Consider the following 13,720-nt stretch of genomic DNA (forward strand, 5'->3'; position numbering starts at 1 on the left):
TTTAACATGCTCATTGCTGGACCTAGCGGTTCAGGCAAAACCGAATTCGTCAAACGTTTGATCGAACATAAACATCATTTGATCGATCGGCCCCCTCAACGGATCGTGTGGTGTTACAAAGAGTGGCAATCGGCGTACAGCCTTTTGCGAGAAAGTCAAGGCGATTCCATCGTGTTTGTGGAAGGCATTCCTAAAGAAGACGACGGCATCGTCTCTGACTCCCGTCAAACCCATTTGGTCATTTTCGACGACATGTTAGGAGAAGACGAAGAAGAAATTAAATTGTGGTTCACGCGCAAAGGGCATCACCGTAATGCCAGTGTCGTTTACATCACCCAAAATTTGTTTCAACAAAGTAAAGCCCATCGCACCATCAGTCTCAATGCGCATTACGTGGTCTTGTTTAAAAGCCCTCGAGATAAATCGCAAGTGCAAGTCTTAGCCAAACAGTTAGGAACGCCTTGGCTGACTCAGGCGTACGACGATGCCACTCAAACTCCACACGCCTATTTACTCGTCGATTTGAAACCTACCACCCCCCCGAGGATTTGCGATTTCGTACCCACTTGTTTCACCACTGGTGCCAAGACGGAGGGCCTGTCCTGTACACGTCTCCGTCCTCGACTTCATTTCACTCCCCATCAAAAAATCTATAAAAACCTCAGACCCTTTTTCGTCTGTCTCACTCTCAGTGCGAACATGACGTCCCTTCAGTCGCATCTTCCCGTCAAATTGATTCGTGCCTTGTATGGCATCAGTCGAGAAAAAGATCCACAAGCACGAGCTCGTGTCTTAGAAGCTAGTCTCAAAGAAGTCTTACGATGGTTCACGGTGACGGCACGTCAATTACTCCAAGGAATCATTCAGATTCCTCATCAAACCAAACGCTTTTTCGATCGAAACAAAGTCGCTTTGGTCCAACTGGCCGATCCCCGCATCGACACTCAAACCAAAAAACAAATCATTTTGAAACCTGGAGGGAGCGGTACTCTAGGAGGGGTCATCATTCGCTCTCTCTTAAGATGGGATCCTAATGCCCCTAAAGTTATCCCCAAGACAAAAGTCCAACGAAGCCCCAAGAAGAAAAAGAAAAAGACCAGGTCCCCAAGAAGAATAACCTCTCCAGTGGCGGGACCCTCCTCTTACCAGACACCACCCCGGAAAAAGAAAAGAAGCCCCCAGAAAAAGAAACAGAGAAAAAGTCCTCAGAAAAAGAAAAGTCCACAGAAGAAAACTAGTCGCAAGAGAGGCACTTCGGCCAGGACGCAACCTTACACTCGCAAACCACGACCTGCCACGGCGGTGACTGCGTCTCCGGCAGCCTCACGTTTATCCACTTCTCCGTTGATGTCACCAGGAACTGAAGAGTACTTGGAGACGTTGATCACACCAAGAACTTCTCCGTTGATGACCCCCAAAAGAACTTCCCCAGTGGCAGGACCCTCCAATTTAGTGGCAGTGGCTGCTGCTCACAAAGTACCTTCTCCCAAAATCAAAGTCCATGAAAGATCGGGCATGTTACAAAGTTTACTGGATTTGTCCAAGCAAGAACTGGCTCGATTTAGTCCGTTACGTACCCCTGCACGACGTGTCATGCCTGTCCTCAAACTGATACGCCGTAAAGACAATCAGTGGCGACGCGTTCCAGTATAAAAAAGGCCTGTGACCGAGTAGGGTATCAGTGTTTTTTCGGTGCTCCTGAAGACTCAAAGATGTCACCCTCCAAAAAACCCCAAGGAAAGAAAAGGAAAGGACTGCCACCACGTTTAGCCAAACATGGGGACCTGTTATCTGTCCTGTCCAAAGCTTCTTCACCCCTACGAAAAAAACTCATTCAAACGGCCTCCAAAGAGGTCATCGATACCGTGTGCGAATGTTGTTTGAACGTTTTGAAAGGCACGATCCCTTTGTCCAAACACCAGAAACAATGCTTAGGCAAACATCGTCACGTTCTTCGCCAAATGGTTCGAAAAAAAATTCCCATTCGTCAAAAAAAGAAGATGTTGGTCCAACGTGGAGGCATTTTGCCTCTCTTGTTAGGCCCCATACTGAAAGGAGTCTTGGGAACCATGTTGGGAGGACTGGTGGGAGCAAGATAAAAAGGCCTTCGAAAGTCCCAAGATCTCAGAATCGACCCCTGACTACCCCATGGAAGGACGAAAACTAGCTTTAGTGCCTTACAAACGATGGATGGAATACCATCGGTGGCAAGAACAACGCACCCCGCATTTACCTCCCAATCCCAATTTGAGCGAGATGTCCCAGTTACAACACGAATTGCAGTCCTGGATGGATCGCCAAGATTTGTCCGAAACAGAAAAATCGCAAAAGTACGGTCAACTCTTGCAACGATTGCAACTCTTTCACCAGAAAGCTTTAGACGAAACAGCTCTACCCACTTTGAAAGATTTTAAGACCTTGATGAAAAGTCCAGCACCATCACCAGTACCAGTACCAGTACCAGTACCAGTGGTCAAGACAGAAAAAGGAAAAGAAGAAGAAGAAGGGTTTCAAACTCCACCAGAAAAAGTACAGAAGTTAACAACACCACCTACCTCCAGAATTGGATGGATTAAAAAGATGATGGCCACCCCTTCTTCATCACAAGAGAAAAAGAAAGTGAAGACAGAAGTGAAACAAGAAGCGATATCCCCCGCTCAGACATCCTCCTCCTCTTCGACACCTATTGCCGGTCGCACACGCAAAGCCTTGCAATCCAAGAAAATACCCAAGAGAAAAAGAGTAGCCTCTTCCAAGAGTGGGTGCCTTATTAAGACACCAATCAACACAAAAAATGGAAAAAGTCTTAGCTAGCATTTACTACGATCCCTCCCATCCTGCAGGTTACGCAGGAGTTCAAAAATTGTATCGTGCTGCCAAAACGCAACTGAAAAGTCTCCGTTTACCTCAAGTGCAACGATGGTTACAAGAACAAGCTGCCTACACTTTACACAAACCCATTCGACGCAAGTTTGCCAGAAGTCGTACCCGAGTGGAAGGCATCGATCATCAATGGCAAGCCGATTTAGCCGATGTCTCTCATTTGGCCAGCTACAATCGTGGCTACAAATATTTGTTTTGTGTCATCGACGTTTTTTCCAAATTTGCCTGGGTCGTGCCCTTGATTTCCAAATCCAGCAGCGAGTTAGTGCGAGCCCTACAACGGGTGTTGAAACAAAGCGGTCGTCACCCTCTTCGATGGCAAACGGACAAAGGCACCGAATTTCTGAACCAAGCTTTCCAAAAAGAATTAAAGAAACGTGACATTCATTTTTTTACCACCGAGAATCCCGAAACCAAAGCCAGCATCGTGGAACGTTTTCAACGCACTTTGAAAGAACGCATGTGGAAATATTTTACGCATCACCACACTCTGAAGTACATCGACATCTTACCGTACCTGGTGCAAGCGTACAACCAATCTTACCATCGAAGCATCGGACGTGCCCCGCAAGACGTGACTCCCGGGAACGAAGTGTTGGTGTTTGAGCGCCTGTTCGGTACGTCCCCGACGAGGGCTGTCCCCAAGAAAAGTGGAGAGTTGGCCGTAGGAGATTGGGTGCGCATTGGCAAAACCAAACGCACTTTCGACAAAGGTTACTTACCTAACTGGACGACCGAACTGTTTCGCGTCACTGGACGAGTGCATGGCCGTCATCCTGTCGTCTATAAATTGGAAGACATGAACGGAGAAGTGCTCAAAGGAACGTTTTATTTACCCGAATTACAACGTGTCACCAAAAAAGAAGACGACGTGTACGACATCGAAAGCATTCTCGAACGCAGAACCCGTAAAGTGGGCAAACGACGTGTCAAAGAAGTCAAAGTACGTTGGAAAGGATATCCACCCAGTTTCGATTCTTGGATCGACGCTTCGCAAGTCATCGACTATAAAAAGAAGAAGTGACCATCATGCCCTTTCACACATCAGACGCAGCTACGTCGACCACTCCCTCTTCACCCAGTTCTTCTGTGCAAGATTTACAAAAACAACCCTTGTGGGTGTGGTGTGGAGAACGTGTGCCTAAAACGCAAATCGTCTTTTTCTGCCAAATCTTCGTGGTGTATTGTGTCATCGGGGCAGCCATTGCCAATCTGAGTTTGCAACAAGGAGACAAACAATTGTGGACCATTTTATTGAGCAGTTGCATCGGTTACCTACTTCCTAATCCCTCCCTGAAATTCTCCTCGAACGGGAACCACGGGAACCTTGTGTCCAGTGCCAGTGCCAGTCACCACTTCAACCACAACCAGAACCCCATTTTGGGCGGAGACACGCCTCTGACGTCCAGTAATATTCCCTCGGACAGCCACAGAACTCTGGAATTATCAGTCACCAAAACCAATTTTACTTGACCTTACCCAGTGACAGTTCCATGGAGGTGTTTCCCAATAACACGTTGTGCTGTTACACGGCCAAATTACCTCAGGCCATCCCCTTAGATCACGAAGCCTATTGGGAAGTGGCTTTGGTAGAAATGATTCACCCGACCCAAGTCCTCAATGTCCTTCCCAGCCAAAATAAATTTGATGTGGAAGTTCATGACGAGCAAGTGCAACAGTGGATGGATACCCATAGCAAATATGACAAGAAAACCCGTAGCACACAAAATTCAAAGTGGACCGCCTATCACTTGTTCGTTCCCCCAGGCTATTATTTTAGTGGTCAACATTTGGTCAGCACCATTGCCTCCAGGTTTAATGTCGTGTTTCTGAAAGCTTTGGAAAGTGTCAAAAAAAGTGTCACCCTGGAGTACCACAAAACAGCTGGTCGCTTCCTGATAAAATTTCCTGAGGGGCCTAAAATCATGTCTTTCTTATTTTGTCCTGAATTGTTTGACATGTTGGGCGGTGACATGAACCTGAAGAAGATAGTAGAACAACAAAAAGGTGAATTACCAGTCATTTCTGACAACGATACTTTTGCCAAGTATTTTCGTACCCCGGTAGAAATGAACCAAGGACTGAATTTGATGTTCGTGTACTTCGATGTGGTGGAGTATAACGTGGTGGGACACACCTCCGTACCGTTACTGCGTGTCATTCCTTTCAAAGTGGATAGTACCACGACCAATGACGAGGAAGGTGGAAACACTTACCACGTCCACCGCGAATTTGTACATCCTCACTATTTGCCGGTCAGCAAGTCGTATTTGGACACGGTCAACATTACTATAAAAGGAGATTTAGGACAAAATATTTCATTCACCAAAGGAAAATTCACGGTGAAACTCCATTTTCGAAAACGGTTTTCTCACGACTCGTAAGTAAGTCATGTATCCAGTGTACCAAGGGGTTGCACGACAGCGAGGACACGGCTTAGGAGACATGTTAAAATCGGCCTTTCGTTCGGTGGCCTCAGTCTTGAAACCGATGGTGACACGCGGATTGCACGCCTTGAAAGATGCGGCACTGACGCAAGGCAAAGAATTTCTCCAAAATGTCATCATCGACAAACAAAACCCTAAAGAAGCCTTCATGAGGGCAGGCAAAAATGTCTTGCTGCAAACGGGCAAAGACATTTTGGGCCGACGAGACACACCTATAAATGCTCTGCACGCTACCGAGTCAGGTATTCAGCAAGGACAAGGCAGAAAGAGACGACGAAGAAAACACCCTTTCACCAGACTTCAAGCGAGAAAGGCTAAGAAAAGAAGAACCGTTCGAGACTTAGACGTTTTCGATTATTGAGACACAGAGAAAAATGATGCACCGAGAGTCTTGCGCTTGTTCCAAGACGGAACTGGATCTGTTTGCCATGCCCCCCACCATGATGACGATGCAAGAATCTCAATGGGTGGAATTTCATCCCGTCTCCTCATTGACAGCCTCAGCTCCCATCGAGTTTGAAATCAAAGGACAGCCCGAAGATTACATCGATCTGAATAGCAGTTACTTGTACTTGAAAGTCAAAGTTCTAGATAAGGATGATGGTGCAGTAGATGACACTGAGAATATAGCTCCCGTCAACAATTTCATGCATTCATTGTTTAGTGGAGTGGACTTGTACTTGAATAACAAACTGGTCAGCAGCAGCATGGATACTTACCCTTACCGTGCCTACCTGGAAAATCTCTTGACGTACGGAATAGATGCCAAGGATACCCATCTCAATGCTTGTGTGCTGTGGGAACCTGACGAAGCGGGCAAGTTCGACCTTGTAGATGGAACCAATAACGGCTTTGAGCAAAGAGAACTCAAAATCTTAGATAAGAAGAGTTTAGAACTGATGGATCGTTTGCATTTGGACATGTGGTTGCAAGAGAAATATTTGCTGAACTGAGTCAATGTCCGCTTGAGACTGAATCGTAGCAGTACCGCTTTCCATTTGTTGGCTGAGGATGCTAAGGCTCCTAAAAGCAAAATCGAAGAAGCCAAACTCTACGTACGACGCGTGGAAGTGTTACCTAAAGTAGGTAACGAGATCAGTCAAACGTTGAGCAGAACGACCGCCAAGTATCCCATACGACGCGTGGAAGTGAAAACGTTCACCATTCCCGTTGGACATCATTCCATGATCGAAGATCATCTGTTCCAAGGACAGCTACCCAAACGTTTGATCATTGGTATGGTCTCGAATTCAGCCTTCAACGGAGCCTTCAAAGAAAATCCTTTCAACTTTCAACACTTTAACGTAAAGAAAATCGAAGTCAGTCGCGATGGCAAAACCTTGTGTACCCGACCTTTCGAACCTGACTTTACCAAGAACAATTACTTGAGATCGTACTTGTCCCTGTACGAAGCCACCGGCCAGTTAGGAACCAACACCAGTCACGGCATTACGTACGAGGATTACGCAGGAGGCTATGCTTTGTGGGCTTTCGATTTCACTCCTGACCAAGGCAGCGACGAAGGACATTTCCACCCTATAAAATCAGGCCAGATTCGTGTGGAACTTCAGTTTGCAGAACCACTGAAAGAGACAGTGAACGTCATCCTGTATGCCGAATTCGATAATACCATAGAAATCAACAGTTTGAGAGAAGTCATTCTAGATTACTAGAAGCCATGGAAGACTGTTATCCCTCATTACCTAGTGGAGAAACTTTGGAGATGAAATGTGAGGAGACCCTGGAAAAAGAAGAAGTAATCATGATGAAGTCAAGATGGCCAGAACAAGAAGTCCATTTAGTCTCCTGTTTTGCCAAACACTTGGTCGACAAAATGACGGAATTGATCAAGAAAAATTGTTATGGATGTCAAAACGATCATCCCAGTCAAATTCAACACGATAAATGCCTGATGTTGAGTCAAGAAGAAAAATTGGACGAGTATCTGGACGAAGCTTGGAGTCTCATCTCGAACAAAGACGTGTTGCACCAGTGGTATAAAGACTTGCGTGAACATTCTTGTCCACCATTAACCACTCAAGAGATCCATCGTATCGAAGCTCTCCTGAATCAGAGTGAGGAAACAGAACGAATAACCGTTTATTCGTCAGACATTTTCAAGCAAAAAGTCAGGATCGAATTGACGACTTATTATTACCTGTGAAGAAGAAGAAAAAACATGGATACCTGGGAACTTTATTACCTTTTGAACCACAGTTCGTATACGGCTTCTTGGAATCCTGTCGTCTGTGCTAAAGATGAACTCCCTCATCGCAAACGTAAAGACCATCAAGCTTACGTGATCAACACGGACGACAATCATCTCCCAGGAACCCACTGGGTAGCCGTCTACTTTCCTCAAGAAGGATGTGTGGAATATTTCGATTCGTATGGATTACCCCCTTTGGAAGACGATATCATTGACTTTATGAGAAGAAATGCTCAGATCACCCGATTCAATAATGTGAAATTAAAAGGCACAGATTCCTTGGTGTGTGGAAAGTATTGTGTGTATTTTCTGCATCATCGCAGCCTGGGCTATTCCTTAGAACATTTAGTGACTCATTTCGATCCTCGTTCTTCTGCTAGAAACGATGTGAAAGTAGATCGATGGTTTTGTGACCATTATGCTTATCTTTTGTCTCAAGCTAGGAAACGTAGTGTCAATCAATGGCCTAATGATTTCCAACAGTGGAAATCACGATTTCATTCACAATGTTGTCAGCCCTGTTTAAAGTAGTTAGTATTTGAAGAAAAAATGTTTGATGTTTGAAAAAAATTGTTTGATGTTATGTTGTTAAAAATGTTAGAGTTGTTGTTTAGTGTTAAGTGATTTTTGAATAAAAAATGTTGTGTTTTGAAAAAAATGCCTTTGTGGTTTGTTTAGCTATAAGAATGTTGGATTGATGCTCTTTGATTTCTTACTATCCCTCTCATGAACGTTGCGGCTCGAAAACCGTGTGGGGATGTTTTCCTTCACGTCCGCGCTTTGACTTTAAGAACCGGTTTGTTCCCAGTCTAACCATCCATTGTCGACTCATCCTCCTACGAAGATGTGCTCCAAACTAGCTAAGCTCAACGAAGCCTACGTGAATTTGCATAGGGTCAGACACAGTCTGATACCGAAGCCAGAAGAAATAGAGAATGTGAGAATGTTAAAAATCACTGAAGACCTGATAGAAGAACTCTTCAGAGAAGAAATGAACAGGGAGAAAGAAGAATGGACAGAGAAGTACAGACTTCAGAGACAGCAGCAACAGCAGCAACAACAATAACAACAACAGCAGCAGCAACCTGAACCTGACAGAGGCTTTGTCGATTGCCGTATCGACACCAAAGAGTTCTTCTTCTCTTTCCGAAGAAGCAGACCTATTGCCAGAAAGTCTATAATCAGAGGACATCGCATTCTTAGAAACTAAAAAAAGAATGCCATAGCAAACAAAAAAACAGCCCTTTTCAGGGCTACCCAATACTCTAGAAAAGAAATAACGATCGATTTGCCAATGTGTGTAGGTAGAGTAGTGTGAAAATAAACACTAACTCTTTTTTTAAAAAATGTGAGGGTATGTGTTTATGTGCTTGTGTTAGTAAGTGATCAAGTAAGTTGGTATGGATAGTAGATTAAAATGATGTCTTTTTGGTGTTTGAGGTATATATTTGGAGTTAGATCGGATTGCTTTGCGTATGTGGATAGTCTATTGAAGTGATTTATAAAAAATTTTAAAATAGTGATGGGTAGCATAAAAAAGTGAGTGTTTCTTTTAGGTCCGCGCGTTGTTGTTGTTTTAGGTTATGATCTAGGTAAGATCAATTTTATGTTTTTTTAGGGGGGATGTTTTCCTTCACGTCCGCGCTTTCAGTATAAATTGAAACTCACTGGACAGTCTAGCTACCCTTGTTGATTGTTCAACACTAGAAAAATGAGCAGCAGACTGAGTAAATTGATGGAACTTCAGATGCATCTGGAGTATGCCAGATGCCTCCTGAATGAGCTGGCTGCAGAGGCCCTTGTGGAAGAAGCCAGGATAAAACAAGAGGAAGAAGAAAGAAAACTGAAAGAAGAGGAAGAAAAAAGAGAGGGATAAGGTCTCACGTGTTGATGATAAAGAAATGTGAGGTGAAGCCCTGGGTGATGGAACCTCCACAGGCAATGACTGCACCACAGTTACAACCACAACAAGAGGTAATTGTTCATCCTCGAATGAGGAATAGAAGAGAAAGAAGACAAAGGGAAGAAGAAGAAGTGTTCACTATTCCGCAAACGGAGGAGTGGGATAGTGAAGCCACTCACCCCCCGTCAGCTCTTCCAACAACTTCAGTCAATTGGACCAATGACTGGAGTAGGCGTTGTGTCTGTGGTGCCAGACCCGGAAGGTGCCACCATTAGCCAGGTGCCTCTGAAGTTCCAAAAACAGTCCTTTTCAGGGCTACCCCAATACTCTAGAAAAGAAATAACAATCCATTTGCCAATGTGTAGGTAGAGTAGTGTGATTATAAACACTAACTCTTTTTGAAAAAATGTGAGGGTATGTGTTTGTGTGATTGTGTGTTTGTGTTTGTGTTTGTAAGAGCTCAGGTATGTTCGTGTGAATAGTAGATTATGGGTTTCTTTATTGTTTCTTAGAGTATGTGGAGAGTATAGTTTGGGTTTGATTATATGAAATGAGAAAAGTGGGGATGTTTTCCTTCACGTCCGCACGTTGTTTGGTTATGATCTAGGTAAGATCAATTTTATGTTTTTTGGGGGATGTTTTCCATCACGTCCGCGCGTTTTGTATAAGAACCCACAGTATTCGTGGTTCAAACCATTCTGTAAAGAATAAAAAAAGAAGATGGCTTCAAACCACCTTAACAAAATGGAAAAATTGCAAAACGTCATGGACAATTTAGGAATGTTTGAGCAAATGTTGGTTAACCTAAACGAGGATCACTACTCATATAGTCCCCATAGAGTGAAGATGGAGATAAACAATTTACGAAAAATGAAGGTAATCATCAGTGATCTGTTGAAAGAAATAAAGGAGGAAAAGGAGGATGAAGAGGAAAGGATAAGGATGAGAGAATGGAATGAAAAAATTGAAAAAGAAGAAGAAAATGAAAAGAGGAAGAAAGAAGAGGAGGAAGAGAAGAAGAAAGAAGAGGAGGAGAAGAAAAAAAAGAAAGAGAAGAAGAGTGTAGGAGATAAAATAAGAACTTGGTGGAGGAAAAGAAGAAATTAGAAGAAGAAGAAGAAAACCCAAAGGCCCTTTTCAGGGCCAGCCATATATCTCGAAAAGAGATAGTCTTTCAATTGCCTACCCCTTTTTTTTTAAAAAAAATCCCATGTTCAATTCCCCTTGTACGTATATTAACCCACAATTTATTCCCATGTTAAATTTCCCTTGAGGCTAATCTGACCCACGATTTTCTCCATGTTAAATTTCCCTTGAGGCTAATCTGACCCACAATTTTCTCCATGTTAATTTCCCTTGAGGCTAATCCTACCCACGATTTTTCTCCATGTTAAATTTCCATTGAGGCTAATCAGACCCAAGGGTGTTTTCAATGCTAATTCCCATTGAGGCTAATCCGACCCCCTTAACTACTGGCAAATCTACTGTATAAAAAATTGTATTAGAATAGACGGTAGGTAGAGATATGGAAAAATGATGAACAAAAGTGTACAAAAGAAAGATCTAAAAACTCTACAGATCATCTCAATGGTGTAATTACACAACCTCTTGGGTTAAATGTTTATAAGATGGTAAAATCAAATCCAAACTTTTAACAACAGTAGCAAATGCTGCTAGAGTCTGAAACATCTATCGAACTATAACAAACAAAGGACAGACAGATATATGGATAGATATATAGATAGAACAACTATAATGAAATACAATTATTTCTCAAGAACGTAGAAAAGCATGATGCCAATATTGCACGGCAAATAATCAATATATTTTTTAATATAGTCCGTTTCATGTCCCCGGGTGGCTTTTCCAGATTGTAATAAATCACCGTTTTCTTTATCTTCATTGTCGAAAAACTAGTCGACGCTCTTTAAGGTCTAACATACTTTCAGAAATTAGATTGGTCTCCTCATGATCCGTGGAATAGTCTATTGAATGTGGACTTATCTGACTTCACAATACATTGTGCGCAATGTTCACGTATGGTTTATCTTCTTGACGAACACTTCCATCTAAAATGCAAAACCAAAAGATAGTAATTCAGATCCACGATTTAATATGACCAACGAGTATTCGGCCTACAGGTTTACTGTCTGCTAAAGGCGCTATCGTTCTTCTTAAACAAGCAAGAGAAGAGATCATTGCATATCAGATTAAACACTTTGGACATATCGAAATGGTCTAGAGTGCGTTCATGATATCAATGCACCAATCAATGCGCTGATAAATATTAATAGCGAGTCCTTCGGAGTAACGTATGTGTTACAGTCAGACGTTTTGCATCATTTTGGGAATAGGAATGGAACCCGTCCAACATATAGATGTTGCAAATGTATATTCAACACCCATCATTCCAGATTACTCCGTCGTTTTCAACCATGATCATCATTGCGATGAGAGTTAAATCGCTACTGAAATAACTGTATTATTATATTTAATAAAGAGTTTGATTGTACCCCCTAACATTGTACCGCTTGGTGCACAGTTTTACTCGTATACTTTAAAGTATGGACGACATTGAATATCGAACTGAAACAGGTGATGTAAGTTCAGTCACTTGCAATTGGCATGAAACCTAGGTTTTAATAGTTACCACTCAGAACCTACATTTTGTTGTTTTGAGTTCGTTTGTTGTCATCATTGATTATATCAAATATATTCTACAATCTTGACATTTACGATCTTTGCATCCTGTTGGATTGGGTGGGTGGGGGTGGCGATGATCAGGAACATAAAAAGACAGAACCTGAGCTAGGCATAAATATGAAAGTACAAGTTGTAATAGCATTTATGAGGCCAGACGTAATTTTTAATGGGGTAAAGACAGTAATTCCAAAATGATATCGCCTTTGCGACGATAAAACTGGCATTGCCATTATATCGCTATCAATTATCTCTCACTGATCCATTTCTTTATCTATTATTAAATGTACTAAAATAAAATATATCAGCTTTATGCGAAGACTTATATTAATGAAACTGAAACTTGAATCGACGTCGATTCTGTTTCACTATTTAAGGCCAATTGCCACGCTTTACAAGACTGATCATGGAATATAGTCTGATTTCCAAACGGTTGGATATAGTGTTAACTTTGATGTTCTCTAACTGATTTATGGCTTCACATTAGTTGGTCTTTAAAAATATTTACCTACAGATGCAACTTGGCAGATGTCAAGGCTAATCACACAATATGTACAATATGATATGGCAACGGTACACACATTAACATACAGACCGTAATTAATTGATAGCAGCTAATGTTAAATAGCATAAAATTCTACACACAGTAACTAAGTAAAATTGGTTTTTCACAGCTACTTTTGATGGCGCGAGAATTAACGACACCAGTTCAGTCAAACATGTTTAATGTAAAATTAGTCGAAGGACCCTCTATTGAAGCTACCAGTTGGACGAATATTTCTGTATTTAAAATGAGATAATAGCAAATATATATCCTAAGTACGGTGACGTATATTCCGAATACAGTAGAAAATCTATGTAAAGTATGCATTTCAAAGCCAGTTCAACCACAGAAAGATGTGAGAATTAGGAGACAAAAACCAAAGGGGGAAAAGAGGACACCATCGGTCCAAAAAATGATGTCATTCGCGATAAAACAATAGTATCAAATAAAACAGTCGTTAGATACATATTTAATAAAATACTCTAATCTGAAATTATCATTTGGATGTCCATTAATATCATTAACTTTTGACATGACAAATATTTTTATACAACCATAAGTGTGGGGTTCAAGTGCAAGTAAACTGTCTCACTTGTTGATTTTTGCCGATTAAAGTCTTGTCTGAGGTTTTGTTTAAGATAGCTAGAGAGAGAGAGAGAGAGAGAGAGAGAGATGTCATAAAAAATGAATTACCTGAAGGGATAACGTTCAAGACTGCGTACGGTCCAGAAGATGGCGTTGTTTTATTTAGGCCCTCATAAGTGTGCGCACGGCTATAATAAATGCTTTACTATCAGTAGATAAATTATCTGCATGAAATTCGTCTTATAATTATAACCATTGTTACTTTGGTATTTTTAATATTTATTGTTTTTGTTCTTTGTTTTTGTTGCTTTTTGTATGTTAATTGGGTTCATTTTTTATTCCTTTTTGGACCACGGAAATGCAAATGTTTCAAATGAAAGTACAATATGACTTCATACACCAAACTGATGGGTCATATATTGGGAAAATATTCGCCTTGTAAAGTATGT

At 41.9% G+C, this 13,720-nt stretch overlaps 1 long non-coding RNA gene across 1 annotated transcript; it reads right to left on the minus strand.

Moving 5' to 3' along the window:
* Positions 1-11,019: 11,019 nt before the first annotated feature.
* LOC149794485 (uncharacterized) lies at positions 11,020-13,461 on the minus strand. Its single transcript, XR_016422635.1, has 2 exons — positions 13,380-13,461; positions 11,020-11,511 (listed from the first exon to the last, which is right to left on the minus strand). It is a non-coding gene; the product is annotated as an uncharacterized LOC149794485 (long non-coding RNA).
* Positions 13,462-13,720: the final 259 nt, after the last annotated feature.

The sequence above is a fragment of the Sinohyriopsis cumingii genome, chromosome 8 (genome assembly GCF_028554795.1).
Source record: "Sinohyriopsis cumingii isolate HCF-2022 chromosome 8, ASM2855479v2, whole genome shotgun sequence".
Classification (NCBI taxonomy): domain Eukaryota; kingdom Metazoa; phylum Mollusca; class Bivalvia; order Unionida; family Unionidae; genus Sinohyriopsis; species Sinohyriopsis cumingii.